The 24872-nt window shown below is 42.7% G+C and overlaps 1 protein-coding gene across 5 annotated transcripts in view; it reads right to left on the bottom strand.

The window, feature by feature from the left end:
- Positions 1–24872, bottom strand: part of CACNB4 (calcium voltage-gated channel auxiliary subunit beta 4) — a 272610-nt gene that overhangs the window by 142830 nt on the left and 104908 nt on the right. For 2 of the 5 annotated variants that reach the window (XM_081578070.1, XM_081578074.1), the window contains exon 1: positions 1745–2036. The exons of the other annotated variants lie outside the window; for them this stretch is intronic. The gene's annotated coding sequence lies outside the window, so the exon portion shown is untranslated. Of the gene's footprint in view, positions 1–1744; positions 2037–24872 lie in introns of those variants that run through there. 5 annotated transcript variants of the gene reach the window in all.

Genomic DNA, 24872 nt, shown 5'->3' with positions numbered 1-24872 from the left:
CTGCCCAGCCTCCGTGGACATGCCCGGCCCCAGGAGCTCAGCCTGCTGGCCACCATCAAGTCAGCGGGAGTAAGGCACTGCAGTAGCCAGCACTTCCTGCCGTCAACTACCACCATGGCTCATATCACTGCACTCGGCCGCTTCCCACCTGCCACTGGAGCTCGGCTGTCCTGGGAGGCCAGACCAAGATGGGGGAGAATGTTTTCCCACTTAGAATGGCTCCCCTCTGAATCAGTGTTTCTGAAATGTACACAGTTCTGGAGAACAAGGTGCCGGAGACATTCGTTCCTAGCCGACTGTGGTCAGAGCAGCCAGGGGTCCCACATCAACAGTTTATTCTGCAATAAGTCCAATCCACTTAAGTTTAAAAACCAAGGACCGGGAATAAAAGTTGCGATTCAATGAGGCATCACATGTTTTGTAAGGGAGTGTGTAGAGAAGGGGCAGGAGAAATAATCAGGCCCCTGAAGGACCCAGCCAAGGAAGCCAGGTCACTCCACTCCTCCACTTGCAGCTTCCATCCTCCCACCCCACTCGCCAACGTGGACCTTCTCTGTTGCAGCCACAGCCGTCTTTTGTGACTATGGTCCCTTGCAGTAAACTGACAGGCTAGTAATTTACGAGCACGCTGGGCAACATGCAGAGAGACTTTGCGGAAACGAGTTGGAGTGAGAGCTCACACGCAGACAGGCAAGAAAATGGGATGCCTCATCGGCAGGGAGGGTTTCTATCTTTCAGGGCTAGCACATCATTTGATACATACGTCTGCACTGACGTATAGCATAGGGTTTTTTTTTCTTCTGTTATAAGCTGTTTATTTGGTCGTTTAGCCAGAGAACCTTATATAACACATTCCTGTTTCAAATGTGGCAACATGTATGGCACTGCACTCCTAGAAAATTCAGTCTCCACACAGTAGGTCCCATGAGCCAAGCCGAAGCAGTCCATATAATTGAGGAAAAAATCAAGAACCACCACTAGCAATAGTAAAAGACTCAGTCATCAGCTCTACCCTGGATTCAAAAGCTAGCCTTTGGATGGTATGATTTTAGGGATTTCTCAAAACCACATTCATCCTGATTTTAATAGATTACATGAGCCTGACCGATGGAGGGAAAGGAGTCCAGTTTTCTAAGCCAAAACACATGTGAGCCTACTCCAGGCTTCCAGGGTAGATAGAGTACAGGGAAACACTCCCTGCCTCTGCACTGGGGTGTTATATGACCACAACCTTTGCATCTGATTTCCTTAACAAAGAAGCAGGAGATCTGCACTGCTTGTTGGGCCAGAGAGCACAGAATACTGCTATCGCTGAGGCACTTCCATTCATGCTAGCTCAATAAACAATGTGTATTATATAATGAATGAGCCTTTTCTGTGAACCCCGCTATTGGAAAACATAGGCACTTGCTGCATAGTTTAAGGCAGTCTACAAGGAGCAGTTACCCCTTGTTAGATCAAACATGGACCGAGAACTGTATAAATCCAGGCAGACTACACACTTAGATCCCTCTGCCTATCACCCTAATTTCTTTTTTGCTTGACAAGAAATTATATAATAAAGAATGATTTCAGTCAACTCTAAACTAGACAGAGAACATTCACACAGTAGCCAGCAAGCACCAGAATAATGTTGGCTTTCAGCTCCTTGTTCCCTGCGTTGCCTAAGAAATAAGGGGGGGGATGGTTAGTGGGAGAAGGAAGAGGAAGAGAGAGGAAATCAGCTGTCTATGAAAATACTTACAGCCTCCGAGTCTTCAATTCCATGCAGGTACAAACTGTCATACATGGAGGTCTGATAATCCAGAGCACCTCTTTCAAGGCAAAACCAAAACTGCTACAGAGGTAAAGCCACAGCTAGAAGTAAAGACAGAAAAGGCCTGTTTGGAAGAACTGCACCTGCCTTATCAACTGCTGTGGATGTACCAGGCAAGATGCTATTCATTCACATCACACAGGGTGAGCTTATCCCCAGAGGCAGTCCAGACCTGGCATTTTATCTGCCTTCCCAATACAGAGCATAAAAAAGCAAAACCGTTCCTTAACCACAGACTGGTGACTGAGCTAGGAAAGTGGCCTCTGATTGGCTCAGCTCCCCTGCTTCAGTCAGCTGAAGAGCGTTCCCTCGGAGAGTGGAGGGCCGCTCAGAGCACCCTGCCAAGCTGAGGGCTGCTTCCCGATTCGCCTGGATCATATAGTTCTGCAACAAACACGAATCAGCATCTAAAAGGCTGCTTGGTACGTTGGGAAAGGCAGGCGATAGAATACTCTAAACACAACTGCTCATCTTCTTAATGAAACGCACCACTGGAGTGGGGGTGGGGAGCAACGGAGAAATTTCATAATATTTTCAGAGACCATTGTGTAAAGACAGGAGAACAGATACTCATCTTGATCCAACATCTGTACTTAACAGATGCAACTGAGGACAAACAGGCAATAAATGATTTTTTAAAAAAAATTTTAACCAAGATAAAAGAAAAACAGGATAAACAGATGGTAAGATTTCTTCTGGGAATTTCTACTGTAAAAGTTTTCAGTATTCTTACTGAAATCTCTCCGCCTCATTGGCAAGAGTACCTCTGTGACCCAACTAGTGAGGTTGGAAAACGAAGCCAAAAGCTCTCAAAAGCCCTTCTGCAGATGCAAAATTGTTCTTTTTTTTTTTTAGTTTGATTTTTTTAAAAATCACCTTTAGGCGACAGCCAATATTTTAACTTAAATTCCTTTTCCCCAATGCTTAGACCTTTAATATTCCTAAAACAGCATTGATCTTTTTCCAAAAACCCAATCAGAAAAGTGCCACTGCCTCCCCAGGTCCCACCACACCACAACTCGGTTTGACCAAGGTCAGGTGCCACATTGGAGCGTACCTAGCTACTTGCAGATTTCTGGTCAACCAATAACGTACTGCAGCTTTGAAACAAGAGCTCTCTATAGCTCACTGTAAAAGAAGTCAGCTTAATTTGGGGAGAAAGAAGTTGGTGAGGGGCAAAGAACATAATCTAGAGAACCTGCATGATTCATGGGGTAAAGGAATGACCCAGAAACTCAGAGGCTGAGCTCAGCATCAGGTTCCCTGCTAATTGGTCAGATGACTCTGGACCAGTTACCACTTTTATGAGCTTTAGTTTCTTCACCTGCCAAACTGAGGTAAGAAATAACCCAGAGAAATAACTTTGCAAGTCTAAAGTGCAATATAAACACTTATCAATGACAACCCTGCTTTGTCAGCCGGAAGGTGTTGGCTGCAGTTCATGGGAACTCAGCACAGGAGTGACTGGCTGGCCCTGGACCCAGGAAATGAAGTTCGTCCTTCTAGCCAGTTATCTCTGAAAAGCGTAACTCTTAAAGGAACAAACCTGAGTCACAAGAAGTAACATGAGAGCTACAACTGCTGAGCTGAGCATAGTTCTTCCAGGTCTGCACTGACCCACTAGGGTCTTCTAATCACAGCTGCATACCTTAGAAACAGCATCAATCTTTTCAAATATAAAAAATGCCCAAGGGACTCATCTGTCCTTCAGAACCCCAGAATGCTAGGGTTCCTACAGATGTCACCTGTGCCTACACCAAGGATTATGGCAGAAGAGGGTGGGTACAATTGGAAGGATTTTATAGAAAGAGACTCAGTGGCAGTCCTACCTGTTGACAACTGTGTCTTGGAGCAAGTCACTTCCTAAACTAACTTTAGCTCTTCCTTCCATCAAGCAAAAGGACTGGGTCAAAAGACTTGTAAGCTTAAATTCCTGTGTCAGATTCTGTTCTTTTTTTTTTTCTGGCTGCACTGCAAGGCTTGTGGGATCTTAGCTCCCCAACCAGGGACTGAACTCTGGTCCATGGCAGTGAAAGCCCAAATCTTAACCACTGGTCCTCCAGGGAATTCCCAGATTCTATTATTTCAATTAACTCTATAACTATAGCCATATGATATTTTAGCCAGACTCAACAGAAAATCAAGGCAAGAAGGTCTTTTTTCTCCCTAGATTTTCACTTCCCTGATAGCTCAGTTGGTAAAGAATCTGCCTGTGATGCAGAAGACCCAAGTTCAATTCCTGGGTTGGGAAAATCCCCTGAAGAAGGGATAGGCTACCCACTCCAGTATTCTTGGGCTTCCCTTATGGCTCAGCTGGTAAAGAATCTGCCTGCAATGTGGGAGACCTGGGTTCGATCCTTGGGTTTGGAAGATTCCCTGGAGAAGGGAAAGGCTACCCACTCTAGTATTCTGGCCTAGAGAATTCCATGGACTGTATAGTCCATGGGGGTGCAAAGAGTTGGGTACAACTAAGCAACTTTCACTTTCACTTTTCCTTGTTTTACCATTTCAACTGAGAGTATAGATAGTTTCTGAATACCTTTAAATGGGAATCTAACTGGATGTGGCACAACTGACTGGTTCAAAATTGGGATGGGAGTATGACAAGGCTGTATATCATCACCCTGCTTATTAAACTTCTATGCAGAGTACATCATGTGAAATGCCAGGCTGGAGAAATCACAAGCTGGAATGAAGATTGCCAGGAAAAATATCAACAACCTCAGACAGGCAGATGATACCACTCTAATGGCAGAAAGTGAACAGGAACTAAAGAGCCTCTTGAGGAGGGTGAATCAAGAGACTGAAAAAGCTGGCTTGAAACTCAACATTCAAAAAACTAAGATCACAGTATCCAGTCCCATCACTTCATGGCTGATAGAAGGGGGGAAAGTGGAAGCAGTGGCAGACTATTTTCTTGGGCTCCAAAATCACTGTGGATGGTGACTGCAACCATGAAATTAAAAGACACTTGCTCCTTGGAAGAAAAGCTATGAAAAATACAGACAGCATATTAAAAAGCAGAGACATCACTTTGCCAGCAAAGGTCCATATCGTCAAAGCTATGGTTTTTCTAGTAGTCAAGTATGGATGTGAGAGTTGCACCATAAAGAAGGCTGAATGCCGAAGGATTGATACTTTTCAATTGTGGTGCTAGAGAAGACCCTTGAGAGTCCCTTGGACTGCAAGGAGATCAAACTAGTCAATTCTAAAGAAAATCAACCCTGAATATTCATTGGAAAGACTGTTGCTGAAGCTTCAATACTTTGGCCACCTGATGCAAAAGAGCCAACTTACTGGAAAAGACTCTGATGTTGGGAAAGATTGAAGGCAAAAGGAGAAGGGGGCGGTGGAAGAAGAGATGGTTAGATAGCATCACAGACTCAATGGACATGATTTTGAGCAAACTCCAGGAGATAGTGGATGACAGAGCCTGGCATGCTACAGTCCATGGGTTTGCAAGACTTGAACACAACTTAGTGACTGAACAACAACAGCAAATTGTGAGCGAGGAGAAGCAGTCCTCTTCCATAAATTCACCAGCAAGATTCGAGAAACTGCCCCCTACTTGGAAAACTGTGGAGAGTTTAATTCCTCTCCTGCATTTCCCAACAGACGATGTAAGGGTCTAAAGAAAGTCTTTAAATAACAGGGGCTCATTTGTGATTACCAATGTATGCAGTATGGATGTCTAACTCAGGGTAGGCAGTCAGGATGGAGCATTAGATTAAGCAAAGTATTAATATTTTGGTGGTCCAGCAACCCTACAGCCAAACCCCTCAAGGACTATGAACAGATGTAACACTGGCTCTGCCTGTTTCCCAGGGGGATAGAAAAATGCTGAACAAATTGTCAGAGGTGGGAGAACCCCAGATGTCCCCTAATCCAGCCCTCATTTTAATACCCAGAAAGGTTTTAACCTTTATGGCTGTATTCAAAGCCATAATTTTCTATATTTAAGTGTTCCATCCCCATTTCCTTCTTGAGAAGGTTTTCAAGATAAGGAGTGAGGAGGAGTGGGTATATCCCAGGAGGAATTTGGTAAAATAAAAGAAGGTCATTTTGATGGGAAAACTCCTATTTTTCCCACTCCTTTCATTCTAAAAACTGTCTAATCACAAGTCATTTGGTCACCCACAAGCTGACAACTGAAAATCAATGAACAGACTGAGGAGTCTGCCCCTAGCATTTGGATCTTCGATCTCCACAGCATAAGCACTGCAGGCTTCCCAGGCAGCACTAGTGGGAAAGAACCCATCAATGCAGTCAGATGCCAGAAACATGGGTTTGACCCCAGGGTCAGGAAGATCCCATGGCAACCTCCTCTAGTATTCTTGCCTGGAGAACCCCATAGACAGAGAAGCCTGGCTGGAGGGCTGCTGCTGCTGCTGCTAAGTCACCTCAGTCGTGTCCGACTCTGTGCGACCCCATAGATGGCAGCCCAGCAGGCTCCGCCGTCCCTGGGATTCTCCAGGCAAGAACACTGGAGTGGGTTGCCATTTCCTTCTCCAATGCATGAAAGTGAAAAGTGAAAGTGAAGTCCCTCAGTCGTGTCCGACTCTTAGCGACCCCATGGACTGCAGCCTACCAGGCTCCTCCATCCATGGGATTTTCCAGGCAAGAGTACTGGAGTGGGGTGCCATTGCCTTCTCCGGGCTGGAGGGCTACACGTTCACAAAGTATCAAACACAACTGAAGCAGCTTCACATGCAGAATTAAGCACTGCATGTACAAGTCATCTCAAGGCTTCAACCCGCTGTTAAGGCTGATCCCAGAGTTCAGCCAGTGAGACACTCAGCCTGTATTTTCCCAAAGGAACTCTGAGTTCCTAGAAGATGAACTTGAAACTCCCAAGAGATTCTTGGAACTGACCATTTCTATCCCACGATTCTCTGAACTGAGAGCTGGCTGACAGTAGTGAGAGGTCCCTGGGAGCTTCCTGTCCTGTTTCAGATCATCTCAAAAGCCCCCAGCTTTTGGTGAAAGGGCCTTGAGATCCTGTGAAGTCTAAGTTCTGAGGGTCCAATTTAAGGGTGTCTTATTTCACTGCAGCAAGACACGTTGAACACCAAATAAGGGATTGGCACCCTCTTGGTTTTGATTTGAAGAGTTCTCCAGTTAAGTAACTGGGACTTTCCAGGTGGCACTAGTGGTAAAAAAAACCTGCCTGCCAATGCAGGAGACATAAGAGAGGTGGGTTCAATCCCTGGCTGGGCAAGATCGCCTGGAGGAGGGCATGGCAACCCACTCCAGTATTCTTGTTTGGAGAATCCCATGGACAGAGGAGCCTGGCCAGCTACACTCCATAGGGTTGCAAAGAGTCAGACACGACTGAAGTGACTTAGCATGCATGCCAGTTAGGTGATTGGTTGAGAGGATGAAGAAGAAACCAACTTTCCCCAGGTCTACTGTTCCGGTCTCAGGCTGCAGCGAGGACCAGTCTGAAAAGCTCACGGCTCACCTTACGTCGGTGTTTCCCCATAACTCACCATCTCTCATCCCTGAGTAGCCTCCAAACCACACAGCCCCCAAAGGTGTCCTCCCATTTTGAGGTTGCTCTGCTGACTGTGTTTCCTTTCAAGTCATCTCTCACTATGATCAACAGTTCAAATTTAAGACCTTATGAAAAGGCATTGCCTCTGTGATTCTATTTTCTAAATGCCATGGGATTCTTGATGCAGATGTTGTTCTTGCAATTTGACAAATGTCTCAGCTGAGCTCAATGGAGGGGATGGTATGGTCCTCAACAAATCAGGGAGCTCTCTTCTCAGCTCGAGGCAACATTCAGTTAGTTTTTGTTGGCTTCAAACTTTGAAACATGGAGTTGCTTTTCCTTACCTGGGCTGGGCTTTGGGATACAGCACACCCATGGAATTCATGGTGGAATACAAAGGATAAGCATTTCTCTTTTCCATTTGTTTGGAAAGGGAGGGGAGGAAGAAGAGAAAAGCCCAGAACCAGCTGATTAGTTTGAGTTTTACATAGCTGTGATCAAGAGAATGGATACAGATTTGGAAACTAAAGGGAATTCTGCTATCCAATTTTCCCCCACATTTCTCCAGACTTTAACTTTTGTAAGCCTGTGTATGTGTTCTGCAGCAGGACTCTGAGAGGTCAGGGACGAAACAAAGGAAGAGCGTTTGAACTCTCACTAGCTCTCTGGACTAGAAAAGGAGTCCAAGGCCTGCCACTTCAGCCTCAGGGATTATTTTGCTCTCTGTTTTTAAGTTTTTCTAAGTGGACATAGGGCACTAGATGATTTTCTCCCTCTTCTGCTCTGCAAGTACAGATACACTTGTTCCCCTCTAGAAACCCATATGGCATTTTGAGCATTAATATTTGTAACCCCTGTTCCCTCCCTGACATGCTTCAGATATCTGCCACTGGCAGGGTAGACAAAAAACTGAAAACAAAATGCTACAGTCAATTCCTCTCTCAGTGGTCCTCTGAGTCTGAATTTAGACCTTACTACCTAGGCAGGCTTGTCCTTAAGTCTCTGTGGGCCTCATCTGTAACAGGGAGGTAATGAGAGTTCTGGACCTAATGTGTTAATGTATGAAAAGTACACAGAAAGCGCCTGGCATATCAGAAGGCAGAGGGGAAAATCTTTTTTTTTTTTAAAGGAAGTAGTATGGAATCAAGGCCACCCACATCGCCCAGCTGCAAGGGCCCCCACACACTGCAATTTGTGTGAATGGTACTCCCAGCAGCGGTGTCACGGGGACTCTCTAGAGCAGGCTGGTTCAGGGCAGTGATTCTGGAGCCAGGCTGCTCATATACCCCTGAGGGGCCTCTTCTCAGCTGGATAACACTCAGTGAGCTATTCTGTCTTTCTGTGCATCTGTCCATCTCCTCATTTGTAAAATGAGAATTATCCCAAGATTATCATGTAAGATGAAAAACCTTGATATGAAAAAGTGCTCAGAAGGATGTCTGGTACTCAACGCAGTGCTACACAAGCCTCAGCTGCTGCTTCTCATCTCTGGGTTCTGAAGCCCCCGGTGCCCTTTGTCTCTGGGGTAGGATTCCTTGCCCTGCCCTTAATGCCCACCTGGTCCTCTCAACCCCCAGCAGGGTCCCTGGTCCCAGCTAGCAGAGCCAAGACCAGCATCCTGCTTCCTGTTGCCCTACTTACCTTCCTGCCAGCCTCCTCCCAGGCTGCCTACCTGCTTCATCTGGCCAGGCTGGCTGCTCCGTATGCTGAAGCTGGCAGGGACTCCCAGGCCACCTCGGCCTGACCACAACTCTACCCTCCAGCCACCCCCACCAAGCTCTGCATCTCTCCTGTGGGCCCCAGGATGCCCAACACTGCATGGTGACCTTCCCAATGGCCTGGCCTCTCGCCAAACTAGAATTCTGACCTCCCTCACCCCCACCAGTCACTCTTAGGCTGCCCCAGCCTGTCACTGTCTCAGCCAAGAAAGGACCCTGGTGAAAATCCTGTAACATGTGCCATGACCGGTTCTTACCAAGGAACGCAAGAGGAGAGCAAGAAAGAGAAACAGAGAGAGAGGGATAAAAAGGCATAGACAGAAAACTGGAGAGACACTCGAAGGAAGAATAAATCTATGGACACATTTTCCTCCTTCCTGCCACTCTTGATGGCTCCAGGAAAAAATAATACTTCATAATTCATAAAAGTGAGTGTAGGTATGGTAAAAAAAAAAAAAAATTCCCACGGCCTATTCACTTGCCAGAAAATGACAGATCCCTCCCCATGATTGACATATTACTCAGAAATCTCTCGCTTTCTGAAATTTTCTTTAAAAAAAAAAAAAAAATGCCAATCTCTCGGCAAAAACATTCCACACAGCCACAATTTTTGTTAACGTCATACAACTTTTCCATGCTTCTGCCAAACTGGGCTGAGGAGACTAGGCCAGCTGGCCTCCTATACATCGTTCAGCTCATACAATCGGTGCTAATTTAATCATTAGACTCAATTGCTGAGTGCTCTGCACTACTTTAGAGACAGGGGACTCAAAGATGAGCAAGATGCGACTGCACCTCCTGGGAGCTGCCTGGAAATCTTTAAGACAAAGCAAACCAAGGAGACAGTTGCAATCAGAGCTCTCACATTTGGAGAAGCTCTGATGAGAGCTGGAAAGGAATCGGATCCCTTTATCTGCAAAGAAGCAGGAAATGCAGAAGGGAAGGATCAGTTTCACTCAGGGACCAGGGTCTAATGAATCAGTCACCAACTTACTACATGGCCACGGGCAAACCATTTCCAAATGATTCCTAATTTGTTATAAACAGTAAGCAGTTTACTTTTTTTAAGTTTAAAATTTATGAAATATTATTTTCTATTTTGTTATTGCTTTTAGGTAGAAATTCAGGTTTTTCCCTCTGGTGGGGGATGTGGGGCACTTTTTCTCTTTGATTTGATAACATCTTTTTTTTTTTTTTCCAGATCCATTCGATTATCCAATAAACATCCATGAATTCCTACCGAGTACCTAATATCTCCTCCAAACAGAAACCAGATCATGTTGGCTCCTATTTGAAACCTTTTAAGGTCTCCTGTTGCCCTTAAGATGAAGTCTCAATCTTTAACGTGATCTAGCAGGGCCTCAACGTTTCTTTCCTCACATCCCTCATTTTGCACCTCTGACTCCTTTCTCCCTCTGCAGCCAGCCTCCCCTTCTTGGACACATCACACCCCCTCCCACCTCTGGGCTCTGTCTAGTCTGAGCCGTTTGCCTAAAACCCCACACCGCCTCCCTACCCCCACAAACCCCATGAACATGCATTTAGTGAAGCTGAGAAATTCCTGTCTGTCTCCAGAATGTGAGTTTCATGGAAAAAGGAATCAGGTAGCTTCTCACCAGTTATATGCCCATTGTTGAGCACACACGCACAGCTTTAAGTAGTGAATAATCCACCATGGCCCTGGACTCTTGGCTACTTCTGCACTTTTGCTGCCAAAACAGTGCAGTAACTAAAATCAACAACAAAAAGCTCACAAGATGAAATGTGGATATTTTTTAGCTCTAAGAAAACCCAGAACATGAACTTCTCTAGAGGGTCCTCAACAGTCTTCAGACCCTGACTAGGAAACAGTGGTCCAGTTCAGCTTCAGATTCTTATGAATTAATGACACAGAGGTGTCGTTTTAACAATGCCCTTATTTCAAAGAAAACAATTTATACACTGTGTTGATGAAAAAAAAATCTAGGGGGTGGGGGCTGATGGAGAGAAGATCCCATGATATTTCACACTTCACAACTCTGCACATGATATTCCCTCCGTCTGGGAAGATTTCATCCTCAACTTTTTCTAATTAGTGAATTCATTTTCTTGAAGGTCTGACGTAAATGTCACCAAGACCTTCCCCAGCTTCCTCAGACAATCACACACTCCTTCTATACTTCCCCTAGCCCTCTATTCTCCTAGACTTCTACTAATGGGCCTACCACAGAATAGTGTATAATTCACCCAGCAGACCTGTTTCTTCTACTACACAATGAACAACTTGAGCAAGAACCAGGACTTACTCAGCTTTGTACCCCAAATGCTTTGTTCCATAGAAGAGCCTCCATAAATACTGACTGCAGAAAGTGAATTACAAGCATGAAAAGAAGACCCACATTCTGAGCCCTGATGACGTTGCCTCCATCATAATCCATGCCATCTAGTCTAGCAGACGTTTGAGATCTTAGAGGGACTCAACAGAGACGGGAATGAGCTAGGAACCTGTGAGGTCAATTTTAAGACTGCTGTAGATTTAGAAAACAAACCACAATGTGGAAAGGAGTGAGGAACTCAGGTGTGAGCTGGACTTGGGTCAATGGCAGAGGCTTTCCTTAGGTGGAATCTATGGGCAGAAAGGGGCTTCCCCGGTGGCTCAGCGGTTAAGAACCCACTTGCAACGTAGGAGACTTGGGTTCAATCCCTAGTTCAGGAAGATCCCCTGGAGCAAGGCATGGCAACCCACTCCAATATTCTTGCCTGGAGAATCCCTTGGACAGAGAAGCCTGGCAGGTTATAGTCCACAGAGTCGTTAAGAGTTGGACATGACTAAAGTGACTTAGCATGCACGCACATGGGCAGAAAAGATACTGGTGAATAATGAGAGGATGGTAGCATTGGGGTCCTAGGGTGTTTCCCAAACACTCTAGAACATATTTTTGGAGAAACTCCTATTTCCCTTATTTCCTTATGGAAAAGAACACCAGACTGTATACCCCTCAAAGGCAGGAACTATGTGTTATTTATCTTCATATACCCCTCTCTAAGCCAGTGCCTATCACAATAACTGGAAAATAGAAGTTCATTAACTACACTGGGAAAAGCTGAATAAGCTGGTATGATCCAGGTGACCTCCAGAATAGAATATAGTCCTGAGTGGACCTCGTGTCTCAAGTTCTATCCATATCTCATGGTGCCTTATACACCAGGCATCCTAGACCTTCCACAGGGAAGTGGGAAAATCTGACTAACTCCAAAGTATGGCACTTAGAGCAGCAACCCTCATTCTAGTTCCCACTTGAAGCTAAACCTAGAGCTGCTAGACTTGAGTAGGACTGTCTCAGGCAATGGACTGATCTTAGTCTCAGGTTGACAGTATTTGGTTTCTGCATTCCAGTGAGCAGGAAGGGAGGAGGATGGTTTTGGTGCACACTGCTAGGCTTTGACTTCTCTAGTATTCTATGTGGCTGAGATGAGCAACAGCCCTAGATTCCATTCTCCATTTCTTCCTTTTAGCAATAAACCCCATTTCACCCCCAATTTTAGCAAGGCATATGACTCTCCAACTACACACTACATTTTACAGCCTCCCTTGCAGCTAGATATGACCCTGTTCTTGCCAACAGAGTGTGAGTGAAGATGTGTGTCCAATTTACATCTCACATCCTTGAAAGGATACTGCTTGCCCACCATATCCTCTCTTCCCCATTTCTTTGGATGTGGCACTAATGATCTAATTTCCACCAGACAGAGGGACAAAGAAGAGTTATTGGGCTAAAGAAATTTGAGTCAGTCAATGACCTGTGAAGAGGGCTACTCTGTTGTCCTGGACTGCTCTCCTGCCCTGCTGGGTGAAAGAAGAAGGTGTTTACATCTATTTAGGCGTCTTTACCTAGGAATCATTTTGTTAAAGCAGCTTCTATTAACTAAAACAGCTATATGAAAGTAACTAAAATATAGAAATCATTAGAGCAAGAACAAGGCAATCTGAAAAAAAAAATGTCCATAAGGTAGACACTGAACTCACAAAAAAGACCCTTACTAGGTTGTGCCATATCTTCTAATTCTTCTTTCACAAAATGTTAGCCAAATCAAGATGATGGTTGGTCTGAGCAAACCCCCTCTCCATTCCCTCCATTGTCATTAAAAATAGACACTGTTGTGTAAATATTTAGCCACAGGAAGTCTGTTTATTTTCTGAAACAAAATATTAAGAACAAAAACAAAATGTTGATAAGCTAAAAACACATATAAATTGCCAATTTTATACTACTTTATCAGGGCTAAAATCTTCAACTCAATTGAGTTTTTAAATTGAAGCAGACCATTACAAAGAGAAAAATATTCACCACACTTTTGGCGAAGTCCATAAGGATTGCCTCATGGAGATTTTCAATATAATTTCTCTTAGTTCCTAATCTGTTTGGTCATTTCCTTTGCAGTCCTGGATGGAAAATTAGTTACAGCACTGAGTCCAAAACCTTTTCCCAAGAGGCATAAATGGAAACAAACTGAGTTACTTGATCTAAATTCCAATTCTCAGAAGTGACTCTTGCATCAAATATTCAAGGAAAATAATAATCACCACCATAGAAAATAGTATAAATTTGGGGACAAATAATAAAAACAGTATACATTTGTATTGATAGAAAACAGAGGAGAATGTGGAAAAATTATCAATAATCCATTATACCTGTAGGCATGTTTCACAAATCCCAAAACATAAACAATAAGCATATAGAATGGTCACACACATGGCTTTGCACATTGTTTGGCAATGCATTTTTCTTAATAACAGAAAGTGATTTCACAAATGTTTGAGAGTGATAGACTGAAAATTAAAAACAGCAATATTCAACTAAATATTTAGGTATTATGTATTTTACAGCACCCCACCTTACTACATTTCTGACTTTGTGAGGGAGGGTAAGGTATAAATATTGAACAACCCTCTAGCTTTGGCTACCTTAGAAATCTATTTTCTTATAAACTGGGAATGATAGTAATATCAACAATTTTCAAAAACAGTAGTTTAAAACAAAAACAAATAATTTTTCATAGTCTAAGTTACTCTTTCAGTCATTTAAATTAAATATCAAAAACTACAAAATAATACATGAAGAACTGGTTAATCTGGAAGTAATGTCAAATCATCATGCTCCAGAGGTTTCTTGGGCTCCTGTAACCATTTAAACCTCTGGATCACATGGACATTGTGGGGTATGGAGTTAGAGAAGGCGAGGTGGAGAAAAAGAAGGAGACCGGCCATTTACAGGAACAGATCACCTTCAATGAGGCGAGAAGGGGCAGCAGTCAGATAATCGAGCTGCTGCACTAACCCAAGAAAAGAGTAGGTATATGCAGGCATATATGTGGCACTCTACTCTCTTAAGGGGGCCTGTTCTTCTCCAGGGTTGTTCGGCATAGTTATCTCTCAAACGGCTGGGGCAAGGAATTCTGGAGATCGGCCAGAGGCTGGACCGGCTGGGAGCTGGGCAAATCAACCTTAATGTCCATTTTTTTTCTTTGAGTGAGAGAGTTCTTTGTTTTGCATAGATTGGTGGGGAGAACCCAAAGGGAGTTTAACTCCAGGCTATTTTGAGCCATGTAACTTTCCTTCAGATGTTAACCAGACATTTTAACACAATTTGGATATATTGAAAGAAACACTGTAGACACTAACAGTTCAATCCAGAAAACAAGAGGGGATTCATAAATACATTGCTATGGATCTCAGAGAACCACTAGCTGATATTAGAAAAAGAATATTATTAGTAAATGTTCAGATTTACTGAACAATGAAGAAATTAAGAGTTTTTCCCTGTCAGGCACCTTTAAAGCTTTCCGTTGAAGAACTGAACTAACAGACAACGTCAGAAAGATGGCCTGTGGACCTCAACTAATAGTTTCACTTCTAATAAAGATACTTACTAGAAAAGTAAGATATGAACTAAAACAGTAACTTCGGAAATCATTATCCTATCTTCAATCAAGTATTTAATTACTAAGAAGAAGAAGAAGAAAAGGTCCAGTAAGAAAAGGACTGACCAAGCTAACCGCATAGCCAGCTGTTCAGTCGCTAAGGCACATCTGACTTTTTGCGACCCCATGGACTGCAGCACACCAGTACAGTCCTTCATTTCCTTTCACATTCAGCTCTTGTTGGTTATGTTTACTTCATTTAACCACAGACTGAATGAACATAAAATAATCAGAGAGAGCTGAAAGGTTAGATATCATGGGAAGGTGTCCTAACACACATAACTCGGAAACCACAAAAGAAGAGAATAAAATATATTTTTCATTGTATTTGTTCTCCATCTACTCATCTACTGCCATCTCTACTTCACAACATCTTTTCTCACTTTATCCTTACTTCATCCACTCATTACACTTTCCTCAAAACATACTTATGACCCAGCTTCCTGCTGTTTCTTCTGCTTGAAACCAACTAAAGCATTTTTCTAGTTCGCTGAAATTTTCTACGAATCTTCCCTTTGCAAATCAACTCTCTACATTATGAGAACTTCCACTGCCAATTCTTCCACAAAATTTTGTTTTCAAGGCATTTCCGACTAGTATATTTATTTTTCTGACTATAAAAGTAAAATATTTTTTAAGTGGCATGGTAGAAAACTTGCAAAATTCAGAAAATTACAAAGATAAGAATAAAAATCTGGAGTTTTACTATGAAACATGCTCCTAATACTTTGGTATCATTCTCTGTGTGTATTTTGTTTCATATTTAGAACATGCTATATGTAAACGTTTGTGTTCTCATAACTATAAAAACACAAGAATTTTCTCAAATTACTAAAACTTCTCAGAAACATAATCTATTACAATTACATAATATTGCATCATATGAATATACTAGGCAGTTCTCACTGTTTTGCTCTTACAAATAATGTTGGAATTATATTAGTCTCTAATTCAGATTATTTTCTTTGGCTAGATTACAGATACTCTTGGGTCAAAGTGAATGAACATTTTAAGCCTCACATTCCCAAATGCTGTACAGAAAGAGTCTACCAATTTACATATTACTATTAATAGTTTGATATGAAGTCCTAGTTCTCAACCTTTTCAGCAAAAGGAGAATGGGAGACCTAATTATCTAATTTTTTTTTACTCTGTTAATTTGATTCACAAAAAGTGGCATTTCACTGCTGCTTTAATTTGCACTTTTTGCTAATAAACATATGTGAACATATACATACATAATACTGCACTTTTTCATAAGCATGGCAAATTTACTGTCTCTGAATGAGGAATTCCTATATCCAAATAACAGAGACTGTAATGTTCTTGGGCTTCCCATGTGGCTCAGTGGTAAAGAATCCACCTGCCAATGCAGGAGATGTGGGTTTGATCCCTGGGTGGGGAAGATTCCCTGGAGAAGGAAATGGCAACCTGCTCCAGTATTCTTGACTGGAAAATTCCATGAACAGAGGAGCCTGGTGGACTACAGTCCATGGGGTAGCAAAGAGTCATACATGACTGAGCACACACACGCAGTCATACAGTGATGTTCATGTCAACAGTCATTTTTGGAAAGTCTTACGAATATGGCATCTGAGGTAATGGCTCTCAACAATGGCAGAAAACCAGAATCACCTGTGGAGCTTTTTTTTTTGGCCATGCTACACAGCATGTGGGATCTTTCCTGACCGGGGATGGAACCCATGCCCCTACATTTAAAGTGTAGAATCCTAGCCACTGGACTTCAAGTAGAGCTCTTTTACAATTTGTTTACACTCTAGAAACTCAAACTCAGTAGATGGTCTACCACTTATATTTTCTAAGAATTCCACTGTTATTTTAGTAGGCAGTTGAATGAGAAGACCACCAGATTGAGACTGAAACAGTTACATATCATACCCGTCAGGTGAATAAGCTACTGCATCCATTCCTTAGCCATAAGATGAAGAGCGTTATGCTCTGAACTATCATTTTAGTCTATAGTGCTTACCTTACATCCAGGAGGCAACTTAGGACCCTATGAGATCTACTTTTAGCAAGTGACATAACACTGCCCCTACCTCAGTCTCATTTCTAAGAATGACCTCATTTCACATGAAAAAGAAAGTAATCTAAATACTGATGTACCATTTGCTTACATACCCAGTACTTGGCAGAAGTGTCTACACAGTAGATAGGATAAACACCTGCTGTGAATTTCCAAAATGGCACACTTTCCAACTCAAGGAGAGCCTCTGCCTGTAATCTATGGGCCAAGGATAAGTATTGATATTATTCATTGATTTCTGTTGATGTTTACCAAAATATGGGGTCCAGTTAACTCTTAGACTCACTCATAATCCCACTTTATTTCTAAACAACCAATCCTCCCCTTCACACAATTAAGCATCATACTGGAACAAGAGTCTATGGATATTGATACTGGTGGACTTCCCTGGTGGCTCAGATGGTAAAGGAATTGCCTGCAATGCAGGAAATCCCAGTTCAATCTCTGGGTCGGGAAGATCCCCTGGAGAAGGGAATGGCAACCCACTCTGGAGAATTCTGTGGATAGAGAAGCTTGACGGGCTACAGTCCATGAGGCTGCAAAGAGCTGGACAAGACTGAGTGATTCTCACACACTGATACTGGTATCACAGGACTTAGCGCAATCAGCACCCTGACATAACCTGGGCAGAGGAAGAGCCCTTAGCTCAACCTCGGAGCTAGGCTAGCTGACACAATAATGAAGGGAAATGTAAGGGGAAAAAAAGAAATTCTGAGGTTAGAAGGAAAAGCTTCCTTCATATCAACTCTGGTAAACCCCATTTGACTGGAAAATATCAGTATTAGAACAGCCTGGGCCCAATCGGACTCTCCCAGTATTGTTAGGAGACTAGACCACTACTGTTATTGTTCAGTCTCCAAGTCATGTCCAATTCTTCGCAATTCCATGGACTGCAGCACGCCAGGCTTCCCTGTCCCTCACCATCTCCTGGAGTTTGCCCAAGTTCATGGATCACTTCCTTGGTGTAGCGAAGGGGCTTGCATAACTCAGTGAAGTTATGAGCCATGTTGTGTAGGGCCACCAAAGATGGACAGGTCACAGTGGAGACTTCTGACAAAACATGATCTGCTGGAGGAGGGAATGGAAACCGCTCCAGTATACTGTGTGAGAACCCCACAAACTGTATAAAAATCCGTACTAGGGGTCACAAACTGAACAGCACAAGAATCTCTGCACAACTTACTTTAGAGATTATTTCCTTCCTCACAGGGGCTGAAACTGGTCATCTCCTACCACTACAGAGAGATCATTCTGGAAGGACGAGATGGTAGGAGAAGACCAAGTTACGTGCTCAGAACCAGTACTTAAACTGTTGAGTCAGAGCAGAGGAGTAAACTCATGTCCTTGACAAATCTGTAACTGGAAAAAGTCACTCTAGTTTTCCAACAAGAAAAGAAAAGGACAGATTTTCAAAATTAGGTAAAATATGAGTTCAAATGAATTCTTTTATCTGTTCCACAGATAAAGTCCCCAATGTATCAGTATTACCACGCCAACCACCTTGGGCTCTTGGTACAAATTAATTGACAATGATGAATAGGCTACTTGAACTTCAAAAATTAAATCTTTATATGGCCGTGAATATTCTTTATGGTTTACTACCGCAGCTCAGGGGGGTACTTCAATCTCTGGACACAGTTGAGTTCAGAGAAGCAAAGTGAACACTCTGTTTCATTCTGTTCATCTCTCTCCAGGGGCCTCTTTGCCAGCTTTTGGATTGTTTCTGCCATGGACAGCATCCTCAAAAAAGCCTCAGGACAGAAAAGCTTGGAGGCTACTGGGCATAATAAGCTGTGATGATGCATCCAAAAGAAAGGAACTTTGTTGATGTTTTGAACTAGGTAAAAGAAAAAAAGCATTAACAAGCACACCAAACTTGGTGACTGGAATTAGCAAACTAGGACACATATATTTAAGTGTAATTACAAGGTCACACATTCACACCTAGGCATTTAGCTGTGTGTCACTGTAAATCACCACACCAGCACTTTCCTTTCCTTTCATTTTTTTTTACTTTTCTAAATTTAGTGCCATTACAAATGCTGTTAACTCAGATAACTATTGGTACCTATGCACAAAGAAAATGAATCACCGTTTCGGTGAGATCCACCAACTTAAATGTCTTATTTTTTGTACATTTCCATTTCCAATGACAACATTCCTGTCACTATGCATCCTTTTCTGGTGTTCACCCTTGAGGATTTATACATCGGCATAAAACTGTGTGAAAGATGTCTTTACATATATTTATTAGATTGTACCTCTCCTTTTGAAAATTTGATTCCATGAAATAATTTTCATATTCCCTTCTAATTACCAAATGAAATACAATTTTTAAAAATTTTAAGTTTGAGATTAATATACCCTGTTAAAATAATCTAGAAATCAAAGTAAAGTAAAATCTTCTTGGGAAATTGTTACGGTGTTTAGCTGTAAATTATTTTTTTCGAAAAAGTCAAAGTGAACAACAATAGCAAAGGGATAGACAAACTAAGAGTAAACCTCTAAATGTGTCTTGCAATTACTCACATTCGCTTGCTCCTTGGAAGAAAAGCTATGGCAAATATGGACAGCATATTAAAACGCAGAGATATCACTTTGCTGACAAAAGTCCATAGAGTCAAAGCTATGGTTTTTCCAGTAGTCATGTACGGATGTGCGAGTTAGACCATAAAGAAGGCTGAGAACTGAAGATGTGATGCTTTCAAACTGTGGTGCTGGAGAAGACTCATGAGAGTCCCTTGGACAGCAAGGAGATCAAACCAGTCAATCGTAAAGAAAATCAACCCTAGTCAATACAAAGGAATATTCCTTGGAAGGACTGATGCTGAAGGTGTAGCTCCAATACTTTGGCCACCTAATGAGAAGAGCTGACTCACTGGAAAAGACCCTGATGCTGGGAAAGATTGAGGGCAGGAGGAGAAGGGGGTGACAGAGGATGAGATGGTTGGATGGCATCATCAACTCAATGGACATGAGTTCAAGCAAACTCAGAGAGATAGTGAAGGAAAGGGAAGTCTGGTGTGCTGCAGTCCATGGGGTCTCAAAGATTTGGACATGACTTAGCGACTGAACAACAACAACTTGCTCTCTGGCCTGGTCAAGCTCGCCAGACCTTAAACACCTTCAATTTTATCTTATACATCAGCCATTTTTATGCTCACTTAACCCACATCCTGGTGGAATCTAGAAACCTCTACCCTATACCAGAGTAGATAAACAGTCCAATTCCTTAAAAGAAAAAAAAAAAGTAAAAATTATGCAGCTGCAGCCTGATGACTTCTAAGGTCTCTCAACGCCACCGTTTATGTCAGTTCAGGGTGCTATAACAACATATACCATACTCTGGGTAGCTTAAACAACAAACATTTCTTTCTCATAGATCTGGAGGCTGAGGAGTCTGAGATCAGGGTGCCAGCAGCTCTGGTGTCTGGCGACAGCCCTCCTCCATGTTTACATACAGCCGCCTTCCTGCAACATCCTCACATGGAAGACTCCACCCTCATGGCCTCATGTAAATCTGAAGTGAAGTGAAAGTCGCTCAGTCATGTCTGACTCTTTGCAATCCCATGAACTGTAGCCTGCTAGGCTCCTCTGTCCATGGAATTCTCCAGGCAAGAGTACTGGAGTGGGTTGCCAATTCCTTCTCCAGGGGATCTTCCTGACCCAGGAATTGAATCCAGGTCTCTTGCATTGCAGGGAGATTCTTCACCAATTGAGCCACCAGGGAAGCCTAAGCATATAAACCTAATAACTTCCCAAAGACTACACTGCCAAACACCATCACATTGGCAATTAAGGCTTCAACACATGAACTTGGAGGAGACACAGAGACCTTCAGCCCATAACTACTAACCAGCACTCCTTCTGTGTCTTTTCTTCATTTTTCCCTCACTCCACACAAATCTTCATCAATCTGAAATTCCCACCTCATCCCTCTTCTCTTAACCATGAACAGATGATCTCACTTCCTTAAACCCCAGGGGGTGAACAAAGCGAGGTTCCCTGAATTTCCTGCTCCATCTCACAAATTAGACCTCCTTCCATCCCATTTCAGTGGAAGGGGTATCTGACCTCCTTCTAAGGTTGATCTCGTCTCCGGTGCTCAAAACCCAGCTAGAGCTGAAATCCAAGGTGGGCCAGAGAGAGAGGTGGCATGAGGTCCCAGAAGTGCCATCTACAGTTCTATGTGAGTGTAGGATTCTCCGCGCAGTGTGGCAAGCTACACGTCACTATTTTTAAAAAGAACTCTTCCATTTGTCCCATTTCCTAGGGATCTTAATTAATAATGGTGCACATTCACTCCCCGCATTATTGGTTTATCGTTCAAGTAATTAAGGATGAAATGTAAGGGCAACTATGGCTTTAGGGGGTTGTTAGCTACATAATATGGAGAGAAAGACATGTAATAACCACCGGCGGGAACCACTAAGTGGATCCCTACTCTGGAGGGTTTTTACTTACCAATACAAAGTTCTAGCTTTTCCTGTAAACAGCACAACTGTTTCACAAATCATTATGAGAGTTCCTGACAGGTGTGAATGCAAAAGGGCACCTTGGGGAGTCAACTTAAGTTTCCTAGAAGGCTGTGGCTGGACTAGTTACTGTGTAAATCAAGGATGCAACTCTTAGGCCTATTTCTTCCCTTATTCCAACTGAGATTCATTCTGTCACCCCAAGAAAATGGTGATGCTGTGAGCACTTAGTGGATGCAAGCTGAGCATTTCATATCCTTTGACTGACTTCTCCTCCTCCAAAATCAAGGTCAGGCCATGTCACTAAAAGGCTTTGGAAATATTCCACTTCCTAAATTGCAAACAGTTTTGCAAGCAGCACAAACAGAAAACTTCAGTTCTAGGCACTGTCAAAATGACACCTTTATAAGCTTCCAAATTCAGTAATTACTGTTTTCCTTACACCCACTGACAGGCCTGAAATTGAGGCCTGCTCTCACAAGGTTCTCAACTCTGGTACCTTTTTTTGGGAAGTGTGGGAAGAAAGGACAAGAAAATATCTTGGGTAAGGTCAGGGTCAGGGATGTGAACCATGTTTTCACTACCAAGGCTTTACCCATAAATTTCCTTTTGTTAGAAAATACATATTTTTTAAAAAATTATTTTGGCTGCATCAGATCTGTTGCAGCATGTGGGATCTTAGTTTCCCCACCAGGGATCAAACCCACACCCCCTGCATTGGAAGATGGCTTCTTTGCCACTGGACCACCAGGGAAGTCCCAGGAAACACATTTTTGATCACTCACTATATCTAGAAACACTTCTTGAGACAAAGTAATTTGTGGATACTGTTTTTGTTTGACCCAGGAAGCCCAGACCTACTTTCAGGGACAGGAAATAGGAACCTGGGGCCCAGGAGAGACAATATTCACGGGAGCCGATGAAAGTTGAGTCAGACCAGAAGGAACAGAGGGTGAAAGTGACGAAGCAAGGGTGAAACAACACAGCAGTGAGAAATCTGTGGGCCAGGGGTGACAAACAAATTGCATGAGGTGCCAAGTAAGTAGTTAGAAAAGTAGGCTAGTTCCAGAGGCCAATTCTACTAACGCAGGAGCATAGGCCAAGACCACTTTAAAAGTTGAAATGGATAAACACAAAGAAATGCATTTAGAGAAAATCAGTCCCATGTGCCTAACATCCTCATACTGAGGTTTAAATTTTACTATCTATGAGCAGGAAGTAAGTCTCTATTCTACAGGATGCTTCAGGGTTGCCTTCAGCAAGCGATATCGCCTGCCCAGCCTACATCTAATACATACATCATTGAGGCCAGCTCCCTTCTGGCCCACTGATTGTTAACCAGCCTTGCAAATTCTTTCCAACACTTTTGTTCCCAAGCAAAGAAAGAAAACAAACTTAGCCTTGAGGCCCATGCACTGATCAGAGCAGGAATTAAATTTGCAGAAACTCTGGTTTTTAAGTTTTTCAGAAGTTCATACTCAACAAGACATATTCCAAATTCTTATTGGCCTGCTGAGTAACTCTAAAAGGTAGGCACAACTGCCAACATAAGTACCAACACGACTTGTTACCTCAGATACACACCGGGAGTATTCTTATCCTTTGGATAACACAAGGCAAAATGTACCCCCAAAACTCCCCCAGGCATGACAATAAACCACAAGGTCAATGCAACTATGCAAGGTCAAATGAAAAAACCTCATATGTGAACTTTTTGACTCTAAGATGTGTGGCCTCTAGTTGTTCAGCTGTGAGCTTCTACCATAAAAAAAAAACACAAAAAAACAACTTAGTACATTAGGTTCAATAAGCATTAACAAAAAAAGAAAAAAGAATCAGGTACTAAATTTATAGATAAAATGATTCAAAGCATAATACCCCTAACAGAGATGCTTCAATAAGTCTGTTTGCCACCTGGAGGGCTCTGGAGCCTGGCAATACTGCCTGGCACGTGGGCCTCCCATTGGAACCCGGCCCACCAGTACCTGTTAGAGCTCTCAGTTGCTCCTGAGATGAAACAAAGTTTTCCTTGGCCTGGTTTACTTAAACATTTACTCCAGCTCCTCAAATAGCTGTCATTCTACTGGATTGTTTGCACACGCAAACAAGTTCAAAGCAGTTCAAAGTCTGCAAAGAAAACAATCTGCTTTTGGATAAATGGTTGGAGCAAGTCCATAACGAAGAAGAAAGACTGTCTGCTGGTTTGTTGTTGTTTTTCTCATACAACCATGTAAACAATGATTCCAGCTATGGTGATCCTACAGACAGTTTACCTGGATTCAAGGAAGGCACTGCTAATGGTAAATATTAGGGTGGAAGTTCTGAACATCCATGTGACTGCAGTCACCATACCACTAGCCAGCTTAAATGGAGCCTGAACAGTACAACCAGAGCATTTGGTTGTTTACTCATTTACTGTATAAGGCTCCAACTCAACAAATTCAAGGTTTGACTTCCCTATCCAGTGTGTCAGTTTGGCTGTGATTGTCAAGACCCCCATCAATCGTCCAGACAACCCAAGATTAATGGAGTAAGAACCCCTTGAAATGTAAAATGATTCGGGGAATGGGAGTAGAGAGTTCCAAAGCTAATGTGGATGCTGGATCAGCCTACAACTTGCCAAGTGACCTTATTTAATCCTTCTGGCTTTCAGTTTTTTCCATCTGCAAGCTGAAAAATGTGAGTGACTCAAAAATAAACAGCCCAGTATCTACTCCCTTCCCAAGGATTTTTGTGTTTCTTTCCAATTGGGACCTGAGTAAACCTGCCATTCCATTCTACTACTAAGGAATACAGAAGCCAACGAATAGGTTCTTGTGTTCTTTTGCTTGATTTCCTCTCTTTTAAATAGCCGTTTCCATGGCTGAAAATCCAAATATTTTGCCTAGGAAGCTGAAGAAGAGAAGGGAGAGACAAAGTCATAGGAAATGTCATCACACGCAAGCAGGCATGAGAAAGGCTCAAGGAAAGCTCTGATTTCCAAACTCGCAGCTGCCACCTGTTGGCATTTAAGAAAAAATGTAGGTACATCCACTGTGGAGAACAATATGGAGTCCTTAAAAAAAGAAAAACTCTAACTACCACAGGATCCAGCAATCCCGCTCCTGGGTGTATATCTGAAGAAAACTATAATCCAGAAAGATATATGTACCCCAATACTCACTGCAACACTATTTACAATAACCAGGACAAGGAAGCAACCTAAACGTCCATCAACAGAAAGATAAAGAAGATGTGGTACATACACATGAAATATTACTCAGCTATTTAAAAAAGAATTAAATAATGGCATTTGCAGTAACATGGAAAGACCTAGAGATTATCATACTAAGTAAAGCAAGTCAGACAAAGGCAAATATCG

This window comes from Giraffa tippelskirchi, chromosome 3, assembly GCF_054371585.1.
Source record: "Giraffa tippelskirchi isolate mGirTip1 chromosome 3, T2T-mGirTip1v1.2.pri, whole genome shotgun sequence".
In the NCBI taxonomy this organism is placed as follows: Eukaryota; Metazoa; Chordata; class Mammalia; order Artiodactyla; family Giraffidae; genus Giraffa; species Giraffa tippelskirchi.
The sequence above is the reverse complement of the archived record's forward strand: the minus strand, read 5'-3'. Positions and strand labels throughout refer to the sequence as shown.